We start from the raw sequence: 16337 nt of genomic DNA on the forward strand, positions 1-16337 counted from the left end.
GGCGTTGACTTCTAAGGCTCTATCTATTCGATCTGGTGGAGCAATGCGTCAGAGTTAAGTCTAGGATGCCCGGAACGTAGAAATGACCATAACTATCACTCTGGTTGCAATTATTCCTGTTATACGATGGAAAAACTGTAGGATTCTTATTGTATTTTATGCTTCTGGCGTTGACTTCTAAGGCCCTAGCTATTCGACCTGGTGGAGCAACGCCCTAGAGTGAAACCTAGCTTACCCGGAACGTAGAACTGACCATATCTTTCACACTGGTTGCAATTATTCCTGTTACACGATGGAAAAACTATTGTATTCATATCGTGTTTTATCCTTCTGGCGTTGACATCTAAGGCCCTATGTATTCGGTCTGGTGGTCCAACGCCCTAGAGTGAAGCCCAGGTTGCCCGGAACGTAGAAATCACCGTCACTATCACACTGGTTGCAATTATTCCTGTTCTAGGATGGAAAAACTGTTGTATTTTTATTGTATTTTATGCGTCTGGCGTTGACTTGGAATGCCCTTGCTATTCGGTCTGGTGGAGCAACGCCCTAGGGTGAAGCCTAGGTTGCCCGCAACGTAGAAATGACCATTACTTTCACACTGGTTGTAATTATTCGTTTTATACGATGGAAAAACTGTTGTATTTTTGTTGTATCTTATGCTTCAGGCGTTGACTTCTAAGGCCGTAGCTATTCGATGTGGTGGAGCAACGCCATAGAGTGAAGCCAAGGTTGCCCGGAACGTAGAACTGACCATTACTTTCACACTGGTTGCAATTATTCGTTTTATACGATGGAAAAACTGTTGTATTTATATTGTATTTTCTGCTTCTGGCGTTGACTTCTTAGACCCTAACTATTGGATCTGGTGGACCACGCCCTAGAGTGAACCCTAGGTCGCCCGGAACGTAGAAATGACCATATCTTTCACACTGTTTGCTATTATTCCTGTTATACGATGGAAAAGCTGCTGTATTTATATTGTATTTTATGCTTCTGTCGTTGACTACTAGGGTCCTAGCTATTCGATCTGGTGGGACAACTCCCTAGAGTGAAGCCTAGGTCGCCGGGACCGTAGAAATGACCATTACTTTCGCACTGGTTGCAATTATACGTTTTATACGATGGAAAAGCTGCTGTATTTATATTGTATTTTATGCTTCTGTCGTTGACTTCTAAGGCGCTAACAATTCGACCTGGTGGAGGAACGCCCTAGAGTGAAGCCTAGGTTGCCTGGAACGTAGAAATGACCATCACTATCAAACAGGTAGCATTTATTACTGTTGTACGATGGAAAAACTATTGTATTTTTATTATATTTTATGCCTCGGGCGTTGACTTCTAAGGCGCTAACTATTCGATCTGGTGGAGCAACGCCCCAGAGTGAAGCCTAGGTTGCCCGGAACGTAGAAATGACCATTACTTTCACACTGGTTGCAATTATTCGTTTTATACGATGGAAAAGCTGTTGTATTTATATCGTATTTTATGCTTCTGGCGTTGACATCTTAGGCCCTAACTATTGGATCTGGTGGACCACGCCCTAGAGTGAACCCTAGGTTGCCCGCAACGTAGAAATGAACATATCTTTCGCACTGGTTGCAATTATTCGTTTAATACAATGGAAAAGCTGTTGTATTTTTGTAGTATCTTATGCTTCAAGCGTTGACTTCTAAGGCCGTAGCTATTCGATGTGGTGGAGCAACGCCATAGAGAGAAGCCAAGGTTGCCCGGAACGTAGAAATAACCATAACATACACACTGGTTGCAGTTATTCCTTTTATACGATGGAAAAGCTGTTGTATTTATATTGTATTTTATGCTTCCGGCGTTGACTTTTTAGGCCCTAACTATTCGATCTGGTGGAGCAGCGCCTCAGAGTTAAGTCTAGGATGCCCGGAACGCCGAAATGATCATTACTTTCACATTGGTTGCAATTATCCATGCTATACAATGGAAAAACTGTTGTATTTATGTTGTATTTTACGCTTCTGCCGTTGACTTCTAAGGCCGTAGCTATTCGATGTGGTGGAGCAACTCCCTAGGGTGAAGTCTAGGTTGCCCGGAATGTAGAAATGACCATTATTTTCACACTGGTTGCAATTATTCGTTTTATACGATGGAAAAACTGTTGTATTTATTTTGTATACGGTGCTTGTGGCGTTGACTTGTCAGGCCCTAACTATTGGATCTGGTGGACCAGCGCCCTAGAGTGAACCCTAGGTTGCCCGGAACGATGAAACGACAATCACTTTCACAATGGTTGCAATTATTCCTGTTATACGATGGAAAAACTGTTGTATTTTTATTGTATTTTATGCGCCTGGCGTTGATTTGTTATGCCCTTCCTATTCGATCTGGAGGAGCAACGAACTAGTGTGAAGCATAGGTTGCCCGGAACGTAGAAATGACCGTTACTTTCACACTGCTTGCAATTATTTATTTTATACGATGGAAAAACTGTTGTACTTATATTGTATTTTACGCTTCTGGCGTTGACTTCTAAGGCCGTAGCTATTCGATGTGGTGGAGCAACGCCCTAGAGTGAAGCCTAGGTTGCCCGGAACGTAGAAATGACTATAACTTTCACACTGGTTGCTATTATTCGTTTTATACGATGGAAAAACTGTTATATTTATATTGTATTTTATGCTTCTGGCGTTGACTTCTTAGGCACTAACTATTCGATCTGGTGGATCAACGCCCTAGTGTGAAGCCTAGGTTGCCCGGAACGTAGTAATTACAATCACCTTCACACTGGTTGCAATTAATCCTGTTAAACGATGGAAAAGCCGCTGTATTTATATTGTATTTTTGCTTCGGGCGTTGGCTTCTTAGGCCCTAACTATTCGATCTGGAGGAGCAGTGCCTCAGAGTTAAGTCTAGGACGCCCGAAACGCCGAAATGATCATTACTTTCATACTGGTTGCAATTATCCATGCTATACAATGGAAAAACTGTTGAATTTATCTTGTATTTTACGCTTCCGGCGTTGACTTCTAAGGCAGTAGCTATTCGATGTGGTGGAGCAACTCCCTAGAGTGATGCCTAGGTTGCCCGGAACGTTGAAATGACCATTACTTTCACACTGGTTGCAACTATTCGTTTCATACGATGGAAAAACTGTTGTATTTAGTTTGTATACTGTGCTTCTGGCGTTGACTTGTTAGGCCCTGACTATTGGATCTGGTGTACCAACGCCCTACAGTGAACCCTAGGTTGCGCGGAACGTAGAAATGACCATATCTTTCACACTGGTTGCTATTACTCCTGTTATACGATGGAAAAGCTGTCGTATTTATATTGTATTTTATGCTTCTGGCGTTGACTTCTAAGGCGCAAACTATCCGATCTGGTGGAGCAACGCCCTAGAGTGAAGCCTAGGTTGTCCGGAAAGTAGAAATCACCATTAGTTTCACACTGGTTGCAATTATTCGCTTTATACGATGGAAAAACTGTTGTATTTATTTTGTATTCGATGCTTATGGCGTTGGCTTCTTAGGCCCTAGCTATTGGATCTGGTGGACCAACGCCCTAGACTGAAGACTGCGTTGCACGGAACGAAGAAATGACAATCACTTTCACAATGGTTGCAATTATTCCTGTTATACGATGGAAAAACTGTTGTATTTTTATTGTATTTTATGCGTCTGGCGTTGATTTGTTATGCCCTTCCTATTCGATCTGGAGGAGCAACGAACTAGTGTGAAGCATAGGTTGCCCGGAATGTAGAAATGACCGTTACTTCCACACTGCTTGCAATTATTCATTTTATACGATGGAAAAACTGTTGTACTTATATTGTATTTTACGCTTCTGGCGTTGACTTCTAAGGCGCTAACTATTCGATCTGGTGGAGCAACGCCCTAGAGTGAAGTCTAGGTTGACCGGAACGTAGAAATGACATTCACTATCGAACAGGTTGCAATTATTCCTGTAGTACGATGGAAAAACTATTATATTTTTATTATATTTTATGCCTCGGGCGTTGACTTCTGAGGCCCTAACAATTCAATCTGTTGGAGCAACGCCCAAGGGTGAAGCCTAGGTTGCCCGGATAGTAGAAATGACCATAACTTTCATGGTGGTTGCTATTATTCCTGTTGTACGATGGAAAAGCTGTCGTATTTATATTGTATTTTATGCTTCTGGCGTTGACTTCTAAGGCGCAAACTATTCGATCTGGTGGAGCAACGCCCTAGAGTGAAGCCTAGGTTGCCCGGAACGTCGAAATGACCATCAGTTTCAAACTGGTTGCTATTATACGTTTTATACGATGGAAAAGCTGTTATATTCATATTGTATTTTATGCTTCTGTCATTGACTTCTGAGGCACTAACAATTCAATCTGTTAGAGCAGCGCCCTAGGGTGAAGCCTAGGTTGCCCGGAAAGTAGAAATGACCATAACATTCATGCTGGTTGCAATTATTCGTTTTATACGACGGAAAAACTGTTCGATTTATATTGTATTTTATGCTTCTGGCGTTGGCTTCTTAGGCCCTAACTATCTGATCTGGTGGACCAACGCCCTAGAGTGAAGCCTAGGTTGCCCGGAACGTAGAACATACCATTACCTTCACACTGGGTGCAATTATTCCTGTTATACGATGGAAAAACTGTTGCATCTTTATTGTATTTTATGCATCTGGCGTTGACTTCTAAGGCCCTAAGCATTCCATCTGGTGGAGCAACGCCCTAAAGTGAAGCCTAGGTTGCCCGGAACGTAGAAATGACCATAGCATACACACTGGTTGCAGTTATTCCTTTTATACGATGGAAAAGTTGTTGTATTTATTTTGTATTTTATGCTTCGGGCGTTGACTTCTAAGGCCCTAACTATTCGATCTGGTGGAGCAACGTCCTAGAGTGAAGCCTAGGTTGCCCTGAACGTAGAAATGACCACTACTTACACACTGGTTGCAATTATTCCTGTTATACGATGGAAAAGCTGTTGTATTTATATTGTATTTTATGCTTCTGGCGTTGACTTCTAAGGCGCTAACTATTCGATCTGGTGGAGCAATGCCTCAGAGTTAAGTCTAGGATGCCCGAAACGCCGAAATGATCATTACATTCACACTGGTTGCAATTACTCATGCTATACGATGGAAAAACTGTTGTATTTATTTTGTATTTGGTGCTTCTAGCGTTGACTTCTTAGGCCCTAACTATTCGATCTGGAGGAGCAACGCCCTAGAGTGAAGCCTAGGTTGCCCGGAACGTAGAAATGACTATAACTCTCACACTGGTTGCTATTATTCGTTTTATACGATGGAAAAACTGTTATATTTATATTGTATTTTATGCTTCTGGCGTTGACTTCTTAGGCACTAACTATTCGATCTGGTGGATCAACGCCCTAGAGTGAAGCCTAGGTTGCCCGGAACGTAGTAATTACAATCACCTTCACACTGGTTGCAATTAATCCTGTTAAACGATGGAAAAGCCGTTGTATTTATATTGTATTTTATGCTTCGGGCGTTGGCTTCTTAGGCCCTAACTATTCGATCTGGTGGAGCAGTGCCTCAGAGTTAAGTCTAGGATGCCCGAAACGCCGAAATAATCATTACTTTCACACTGGTTGCAATTGTCCATGCTTTACAATGGAAAAACTGTTGTATTTTTATTGTATTTTATGCTTCAGGCGCTGTCTTCTAAGGTCGTAGCTATTCGACGTGGTGGAGCAACGCCCTAGAGTGAAGCCTAGGTTGCCGGGAACGTAGAAATGACCATTACTTTCAAACTGGTTACAATTATTCCTGTTATACGATGGAAAAACTGTTGTATTTTTATTGCCTTTTATGCTACGGGCGTTGACATCTAAGGCCCTAACTATTCAATCTGTTGGAGCAACGCCCTAGGGTGAAGCCTAGGCTGCCCGGAAAGTAGAAATGTCCATAACTTTCATACTGGTTGCAGTTATTCGTTTTATACGATGGAAAAACTGTTGTATTTATATTGTATTTTATGCTTCTGAAGTTGACTTCTAAGGCACCAACTATTCGATCTGTTGGAGCAACGCCCTAGAGTGAAGCCTAGGTTGCCCGGAACGTAGAAATGACCATTACTTTCACACTCTTTGCAATTATTCATTTTATACGGTGGAAAAGCTGTTGCTTGCATATTGTATTTTATGCTTCTGGCGTTGACTTCTTAGGCCTTAACTATTCGATCTGGTGGAGCAACGCCTTAGAGTGAAGCCTTGGTTTTCCGGAACGTAGAAATGACCATCACTTTCATACTGGTTGCAATTATTCGTTTTATACGACGGAAAAACTGTTGTGCTTATATTGTATTTTATGCTTGTGGCGTTGAATTCTAAGGCACTAACTATTCGATCTGGTGGAGCAACGCCCTAGAGTGAAACCTAGGTTGCCCGGAACGTAGAAATGACCATTACCTTCACACTCTTTGCAATTATTCATTTTATACGATGGAAAAGCTGTTGCATTTATATTGTATTTTATGCTTCTGGCGTTGACTTCTTGGGTCCTAACTATTCGATCTGGTGGAGCAACGCCTTAGAGTTACGCCTAGGATGCCCGGAACGTAGAAATGACCATATCTTTCACACTGGTTGCAATTATTCGTTTTATACGATGGAAAAACTGTTGTATTTATATTGTATTTTATGCTTCAGGCGTTGACTTCTAAGGCACTAAGTATTCGATATGGTGGAGCAACGCCCTAGAGTGAAGCCTAGGGTGCCCGGAACGTAGAAATGACCTTCACTTTCAAACTGGTTGCAATTACTCCTGTTATATGATGGAAAAACTGTTGCATTTTTATTGCATTTGATGCTTCGGGCGTAGACTTCTAAGGCACTAACTATTCAATCTGTTGGAGCAAAGCCCTAGGGTGAATCCTAGGTTGCCCGGAAAGTAGAAATGACCATAACTTTCATACTGGTTGCAATTATCCGGTTTATACGATGGAAAAACTGTTGTATTTTTATTGCCTTTTATGCTACGGGCGTTGACATCTAAGGCCCTAACTATTCAATCTGTTGGAGCAACGCCCTAGGGTGAAGCCTAGGCTGCCCGGAAAGTAGAAATGTCCATAACTTTCATACTGGTTGCAGTTATTCGTTTTATACGATGGAAAAACTGTTGTATTTATATTGTATTTTATGCTTCTGACGTTGACTTCTAAGGCACCAACTATTCGATCTGTTGGAGCAACGCCCTAGAGTGAAGCCTAGGTTGCCCGGAACGTAGAAATGACCATTACTTTCACACTCTTTGCAATTATTCATTTTATACGGTGGAAAAGCTGTTGCTTGCATATTGTATTTTATGCTTCTGGCGTTGACTTCTTAGGCCTTAACTATTCGATCTGGTGGAGCAACGCCTTAGAGTGAAGCCTTGGTTTTCCGGAACGTAGAAATGACCATCACTTTCATACTGGTTGCAATTATTCGTTTTATACGACGGAAAAACTGTTGTGCTTATATTGTATTTTATGCTTGTGGCGTTGAATTCTAAGGCACTAACTATTCGATCTGGTGGAGCAACGCCCTAGAGTGAAACCTAGGTTGCCCGGAACGTAGAAATGACCATTACCTTCACACTCTTTGCAATTATTCATTTTATACGATGGAAAAGCTGTTGCATTTATATTGTATTTTATGCTTCTGGCGTTGATTTCTTAGGTCCTAACTATTCGATCTGGTGGAGCAACGCCTTAGAGTGACGCCTAGGATGCCCGGAACGTAGAAATGACCATATCTTTCACACTGGTTGCAATTATTCGTTTTATACGATGGAAAAACTGTTGTATTTATATTGTATTTTATGCTTCAGGCGTTGACTTCTAAGGCACTAAGTATTCGATATGGTGGAGCAACGCCCTAGAGTGAAGCCTAGGGTGCCCGGAACGTAGAAATGACCTTCACTTTCAAACTGGTTGCAATTACTCCTGTTATATGATGGAAAAACTGTTGCATTTTTATTGCATTTGATGCTTCGGGCGTAGACTTCTAAGGCACTAACTATTCAATCTGTTGGAGCAAAGCCCTAGGGTGAATCCTAGGTTGCCCGGAAAGTAGAAATGACCATAACTTTCATACCTGTTGCAATTATCCGGTTTATACGATGGAAAAACTGTTGTATTTATATTGTATTTTATGCTTCTGGCGTTCACTTCTTAGGCACTAACTTTTCAATCTGTTGGAGCAACGCCCTAGGGTGGATCCTAGGTTGCCCGGGAAGTAGAAATGACCATAACTTTCATACTGGTTGCAATTATCCGTTTTATACGAAGGAAAAGCTGTTGCTTGTATATTGTATTTTATGCTTCTGGCGTTGACTTCTTAGGCCATAACTATTCGATCTGGTGGAGCAACGCCTTAGTGTGAAGCCTTGGTTTCCCGGACCGTAGAAATTACCATCACTTTCATACTGGCTGTAATTATTCGTTTTATACGACGGAAAAACTGTTGTGCTTATATTGTATTTTATGCTTGTGGCGTTGAATTCTAAGGCACCAACCATTCGATCTGGTGGAGCAACGCCCTAGAGTGAAGCCTAGGATGCCCGGAACGTAGAAATGACCATAACTTTCACACTGGTTGCAATTATCCGGTTTATACGATGGAAAAACTGTTGTATTTATATTGTATTTTATGCTTCTGGCGTTCACTTCTTAGGCACTAACTTTTCAATCTGTTGGAGCAACGCCCTAGGGTGAATCCTAGGTTGCCCGTGAAGTAGAAATGACCATAACTTTCATACTGGTTGCAATTATCCGTTTTATACGAAGGAAAAACTCTTGTATTTATATGGTATTTTATGCTTCTGGCGTTCACTTCTTAGGCCTTAACCATTCGATCTGGTGGAGCAACGCCTTAGAGTGAAGCCTTGGTTTTCCGGAACGTAGAAATGACCATCATTTTCATACTGGTTGCAATTATTCGTTTTATACGACGGAAAAACTGTTGTGCTTATATTGTATTTTATGCTTGTGGCGTTGAATTCTAAGGCACTAACTATTCGATCTGGTGGAGCAACGCCCTAGAGTGAAACCTAGGTTGCCCGGAACGTAGAAATGACCATTACCTTCACACTCTTTGCAATTATTCATTTTATACGATGGAAAAGCTGTTGCATTTATATTGTATTTTATGCTTCTGGCGTTGACTTCTTAGGTCCTAACTATTCGATCTGGTGGAGCAACGCCTTAGAGTGACGCCTAGGATGCCCGGAACGTAGAAATGACCATATCTTTCACACTGGTTGCAATTATTCGTTTTATACGATGGAAAAACTGTTGTATTTATATTGTATTTTATGCTTCAGGCGTTGACTTCTAAGGCACTAAGTATTCGATATGGTGGAGCAACGCCCTAGAGTGAAGCCTAGGGTGCCCGGAACGTAGAAATGACCTTCACTTTCAAACTGGTTGCAATTACTCCTGTTATATGATGGAAAAACTGTTGCATTTTTATTGCATTTGATGCTTCGGGCGTAGACTTCTAAGGCACTAACTATTCAATCTGTTGGAGCAAAGCCCTAGGGTGAATCCTAGGTTGCCCGGAAAGTAGAAATGACCATAACTTTCATACTGGTTGCAATTATCCGGTTTATACGATGGAAAAACTGTTGTATTTATATTGTATTTTATGCTTCTGGCGTTCACTTCTTAGGCACTAACTTTTCAATCTGTTGGAGCAACGCCCTAGGGTGGATCCTAGGTTGCCCGGGAAGTAGAAATGACCATAACTTTCATACTGGTTGCAATTATCCGTTTTATACGAAGGAAAAGCTGTTGCTTGTATATTGTATTTTATGCTTCTGGCGTTGACTTCTTAGGCCATAACTATTCGATCTGGTGGAGCAACGCCTTAGAGTGAAGCCTTGGTTTCCCGGACCGTAGAAATTACCATCACTTTCATACTGGCTGTAATTATTCGTTTTATATGATGGAAAAACTGTTGTATTTATATTGTATTTTATGCTTCTGACGTTGACTTCTAAGGCACCAACTATTCGATCTGGTGGAGCAACGCCCTAGAGTGAAGCCTAGGTTGCCCGGAACGTAGAAATGACCATAACTTTCACACTGGTTGCAATTATTCGTTTTATACGATGGAAAAGCTGTTGTATTTATATCGCATTTTATGCGTCTGGCGTTGACTTGTAATGCCTTTGCTATTCGATCTGGAGGAGCAACGAACTAGTGTGAAGCATAGGTTGCCCGGAACGTAAAATGACCGTTACTTTCACAATGTTTGCAACTATTCATTTTATACGATGGAAAATCTGTTGTACTTATATTGTATTTTATGCTTCTGTCATTGACTTCTAAGGCGCTAACTATTCGATCTGGTGGAGCAACGCCCAAGAGTGAAGCCTAGGTTGCCGGGAACGTAGAAATGACCATCACTATCAAACACGTTGCAATTACTCCTGTTGTATGATAGAAAAACTGTTGCATTATTTATTGTATTTTATGCATCTGGCGTTGACTTCTAAGGCCCTAAGTATTCGATCTGGTGGAGCAACGCCATAGAGTGAAGCCAAGGTTGCCCGGAACGTAGAAATGACCATTACTTTCACACTGGTTGCAATTATTCGTTTTATATGATGGAAAAACTGTTGTATTTATTTCGTATTTAGTGCTGCTGGCGTTGACTTCTTAGACCCTAACTATTGGATCTGGTGGACCAACGCCCTAGAGTGAACCCTAGGTAGCCCGGAACGTAGAAATGACCATATGCCTCACACTGTTTACTATTATTCCTGTTATACGATGGAAAAGCTGCTGTATTTATATTGTATTTTATGCTTCTGTTGTTGACTTCTAAGGCGCTAACTATTCGGCCTGGTGGAGCAACGCCCTAGAGTGAAGCCTAGGTTGCCCGGAACGTAGAAATGACCATCACTATCAAACAGGTTGCATTTATTCCTGTTGTACGATGGATAAACTATTGTATTTTTATTATATTTTATGCCTCGATCGTTGACTTCTAAGGCGCTAACTATTCGATCTGGTGGAGCAACGCCCTAGAGTGAAGCCTAGGTTGCCCGGAACGTAGAAATGACCATATCTTTCACACTATTTGCTATTATTCCTGTTATACGATGGAAAAGCTGCTGTATTTATATTGTATTTTATGCTTCTGGCTTTGACTTCTAAGGCGCTAACTATTCGATCTGGTGAAGCAACGCCCTACAGTGAAGCCTAGGTTGCCCGGAACGTAGAAATGACCATATCGTTCACACTGGTTGCAATTATTCGTTTTATACGATGGAAAAGCTGCTGTATTTATATCGTATTTTATTCTTCTGGCGTTGACTTCTTAGGCCCAAACTATTCGATCTGGTGGAGCAACGCCATAGAGAGAAACGTAGGTTGCCCGGAACGTAGAAATGACCATTACTTTCACACTGCTTGCAATTATTCCTGTTATACGATGGAAAAACTGATGTACTTGTGTTGTATTTTATTCTTCTGGCGCTGACTTCTTTGGCCGTAACTATTCGATCTGGTCGAGCAACGCCCTAGAGTGAAGCCTAGGTTTCCCGGAACCTAGAAATGACCAGTACTTTCACACTGGTTGTAATTATTCCTGTTATACGATGGAAAAACTGTTGTATTTATATTGTGTTTTATGCTTCTGGCGTTGACTTCTAAGGCCCTATGTAATCGATCTGGTGGAGCAACGTCCAAGGGTGAAGCCTATGTTGCCCGGAAGGTAGAAATGACCATTACTTTCACACTGGTTGCAATTATTCGTTTAATACAATGGAAAAGCTGTTGTATTTTTGGTGTATCTTATGCTTCAGGCGTTGACTTCTAAGGCCGTAGCTATTCGATGTGGTCGTGCAACGCCATAGAGCGAAGCCAAGGTTGCCCGGAACGTAGAAATGACCATTCCTTTCACACTGGTTGCAATTATTCGTTTTATACGATGGAAAAGCTGGTGTATTTATATCGTATTTTATGCGTCTGGCGTTGACTTGTAATGCCTTTGCTATTCGATCTGGAGGAGCAACGAACTAGTGTGAAGCATAGGTTGCCCGGAACGTAAAATGACCGTTACTTTCACAATGTTTGCAACTATTCATTTTATACGATGGAAAATCTGTTGTACTTATATTGTATTTTATGCTTCTGTCATTGACTTCTAAGGCGCTAACTATTCGATCTGGTGGAGCAACGCCCAAGAGTGAAGCCTAGGTTGCCGGGAACGTAGAAATGACCATCACTATCAAACAGGTTGCAATTACTCCTGTTGTACGATAGAAAAACTGTTGCATCTTTATTGTATTTTATGCATCTGGCGTTGACTTCTAAGGCCCTAAGTATTCGATCTGGTGGAGCAACGCCCTAGAGTGAAGCCTAGGTTGCCTGGAACGTAGAAATGACCATTACCTTCACAATTGATGCAATTATTCCTGTTATACAATGGAAAAATTGCTGTATTTTTTTGTATTTTATGCTTCAGGCGTTGACTTCTAAGGCGCTATCTATTCGATCTGGTGGAGCAACGCCCTAGAGTGAAGCCTAGGTTGCCTGGAACGTCGAAATGACCATTACTTTCACACTGGATGCAATTATTCATTTTATACGATTGAAAAACTGTTGTACTTGTATTGTATTTTATTCTTCTGGCGTTGAATTCTAAGTCTCTAGCTATTCGATCTGGTACAGCAACGCCCTAGTGTGAAGCCTAGGATACCCGGAACGTAGAAATGACCAGTACTTTCACACTGTTTGCAGTTATTCCTGGTATACGATGGAAGAACTCTTGCATCTTTACTGTATTTTACGCTTCTGGCGTTGACTTCTAAGGCCGTAGCAATTCGATGTGGTGGAGCAACGCCATAGAGTGAAGCCTAGGTTGCACGGAACGTAGAAATGGCCATTACTTTCACAATGTTTGCAATTATTCATTTTATACGAAGGAAAAACTATTGTATTTTTATTATATTTTATGCCTCGGGCGTTGACTTCTAAGGCGCTAACTATACGATCTGGTGGAGCAACGCCCTAGAGTGAAGTCTAGGTTGCCCGGAACGTAGAAATGACCATATCTTTCACACTGTTTGCTATTATTCCTGTTATACGATGGAAAAGCTGCTGTATTTATATTGTATTTTATGCTTCAGGCGTTGACTTCTAATGCGCTAACTATTCGGTCTGGTGGAGCAACGCCCTAGAGTGAAGCCTAGGTTGCCCGGAACGTAGAAGTGACCATTACTTTCACACTGGTTGCAATTATTCCTGCTATACGATGGAAAAACTGATGGACGTGTATTGTATTTTATTCTTCTGGCGTTGACTTCTTTGGCCGTAAGTATTCGATCTGGTGGAGCAACGCCCTAGAGTGAAGCCTAGGTTACCCGGAACGTAGAAATGACCAGTACTTTCTCACTGTTTGCAGTTATTCCTGGTATACGATGGAAAAACTGTTGTTCTTATATTGTATTTTATTCTTCTGGCGTTGAATTCTAAGTCCCTAGCTATTCGATCTGGAGGAGCAACGCCCTAGAGTGAAGCCTAGGTTGCCCGGAACGTAGAAATGACCATATCTTTCACACTGGTTGCAATTATTCCTGTTGTACGGCGGAAGAACTATTGTATTTTTATTATATTTTATCCTTCTGGCGTTGACTTCTAAGGCTCTATCTATTCGATCTGGTGGAGCAATGCGTCAGAGTTAAGTCTACGATGCCCGGAACGTAGAAATGACCAGTACTTTCACACTGTTTGCAGTTATTCCCGTAATACGATGGAAAATCTGCTGTATTTGTATTGTATTTTAAGATTCTGGCGTTGACCTCTAAGGCCCTAACTATTCGATCTGGTGGAGCAACGCCCTAGGGTGAAGCCTACGTTGCCCGCAACGTAGAAATGACCATATCTTTCACACTGGTTGCAATTATTCCTGTTATACGATGGAAAAACTGTTGTATTTATATTGTGTTTTATGCTTCTGGCGTTGACTTCTAAGGCCCTATGTATTCGACCTGGTGGAGCAACGTCCAAGGGTGAAGCCAATGTTGCCCGGAACGTAGAAATGACCATTACTTGAACACTGGTTGCAATAATTCGTTTAATACAATGGAAAAGCTTTTGTATTTTTGTTGTATCTTATGCTTCAGGCGTTGACTTCTAAGGCCGTAGCTATTCGATGTGGTGGAGCAACGCCACAGAGTGAAGCCTAGGTTGCCCGGAACGTAGAAATGACCATTATCTTCACAATTAATGCAATTATTCCTGTTATACGATGGAAAAACTGTTGTATTTTTATTGTATTTTATGCGTCTGACGTTGATTTGTTATGCCCTTGCTATTCGATCTGGAGGAGCAACGAACTAGTGTGAAGCATAGGTTGCCCGGAACGTAGAAATGACCATCACTATCACACTGGTTGTAATTATTCCCGTAATACGAGGGAAAAACTGTTGTATTTATATCGTATTTGATGCTTCTGGCGTTGACTGCTTAGGCTCTAACTACTGGATCTGGTGGACGAACTCCATAGAGTGAAGCCTAGGTTGCCGGGAACGTAGAAATGACCATTAGCTTCACACTGGTTGCAATTATTCCTTTTATACAATGGAAAAACTATGGTATTTTTATTGCACTTTATGATTCTGTCGTCGTTTCCTAAGGCCCTAACTGTTCGATCTGGTGGAGCAACGCCCTAGAGTGAAGCCTAGGTTGCCCGGAACGTAGAAATGACCATATCTTTCACACTGGTTGCAATTATTCCTGTTATACGATGGAAAAACTATTGTATTTATATTGTGTTTTACGCTTCTGGCGTTGACTTCCAAGGCCGTAGCTATTCGATGTGGTGGAGCAACTCCCTAGAGTGAAGCCTAGGTTGCCCGGAACGTAGAAATGACCATAACTTTCACACTGGTTGCAATTATTCGTTTTATACGATGGAAAAACTGTTGTATTTGTATTGTATTTTATGCTTCTGACGTTGACTTCTAAGGCACCAACTATTCGATCTGTTGGAGGAACGCCCTAGAGTGAAGCCTAGGGTGCCCGGATTGTAGAAATGACCATCACTTTCAAACTGGTTGCAATTACTCCTGTTATATGATGGAAAAACTGTTGTATTTTTATTGTATTTTATGCTTCTGGCGTTGACTTCTAAGACCCTATCCATTCGATCTGGTGGAGCAATGCCTCAGAGCTAAGTCTGGGATGCCCGGAACGTAGAAATGATTATAACTTTCACTCTGGTTGCAATTATTCCTGTTATACGATGGAAAAACTGTAGGACTCTTATTGTATTTTATGTTTCTGGCGTTGACTTCTATGGCCCTAGCTATTCGACCTGGTGGACCAACGCCCTAGAGTGACGCCTATGTTGCCGGGAACGTAGAAGTGACCATTACTTTCACACTGGTTGCAATTAGTTGTTTTATACGATGGAAAAACTGTTGTGTTTATTTTGTATTTGGTGCTTCTGGCGTTGACTTCATAGGCCTAAACTATTGGATCTGTGGATCAACGCCCAAAAGTGAAGCCTAGGTTGCTCGGAACGTAGAACTGACCATAACGTTCATGCATATTGCAATTATTCGTTTTATACGATGGAAAAAGTGTTGTATTTATATTGTATTTTATGCTACGGGCGTTGGCTTCTAAGGCCCTAACTATTCGATCTGGTTGGGCAACGCCCTACAGTGAACCCTAGGTTGCCCGGAACGTAGAAATGACCATACCTTTCACACTGTTTGCTATTATTTCTGTTATACGGTGGAAAAGCTGCTGTATTCATATTGTATTTTAAGCTTCTGGCGTTGACTTCTAAGGCGCTAACTATTCGGACTGGTGGAGCAACGCCCTAGAGTGAAGCCTAGGTTGCCCGGAACGTAGAAAAGACCATCACTTTCACACTGGTTGCAATTATTCCTGTTATGCGATGGTAAAACTGTTGTATTTTTATTGTATTTTATGTTTCGGGCGTTGGCTTCTAAGGCCCTAGCTATTCGATGTGGTGGAGCAACTCCCTAGTGTGAAGACTAGGTTGCCCGGAACGTAGAAATGACCATATCCTTCACACTGGTTACAATTATTCCTATTACACGATGGAAAAACTGTTGTATACGTATTGTATTTTATGCTTCTGGCGTTGCCTTCTAAGGCTGTAGCTATTCGATGTGGTGCAGCAACTCCCTAGAGCGATGCCTAGGTTGCCGGGAACGTAGAAGTGACCATTACTTTCACACTGGTTGCAATTATTTGTTTTATACGATGGAAAAACTATTGTATTTATTTTGTATTTGGTGCTTCTGGCGTTGACTTCACAGGCCTAAACTATTGGATCTGTGGAACAACGCCCTAGAGTGAAGAGTAGGTTGCCCGGAAC

The sequence above is a fragment of the Calliopsis andreniformis genome, unplaced genomic scaffold (genome assembly GCF_051401765.1).
Source record: "Calliopsis andreniformis isolate RMS-2024a unplaced genomic scaffold, iyCalAndr_principal scaffold0019, whole genome shotgun sequence".
Taxonomy (NCBI): Eukaryota; Metazoa; Arthropoda; class Insecta; order Hymenoptera; family Andrenidae; genus Calliopsis; species Calliopsis andreniformis.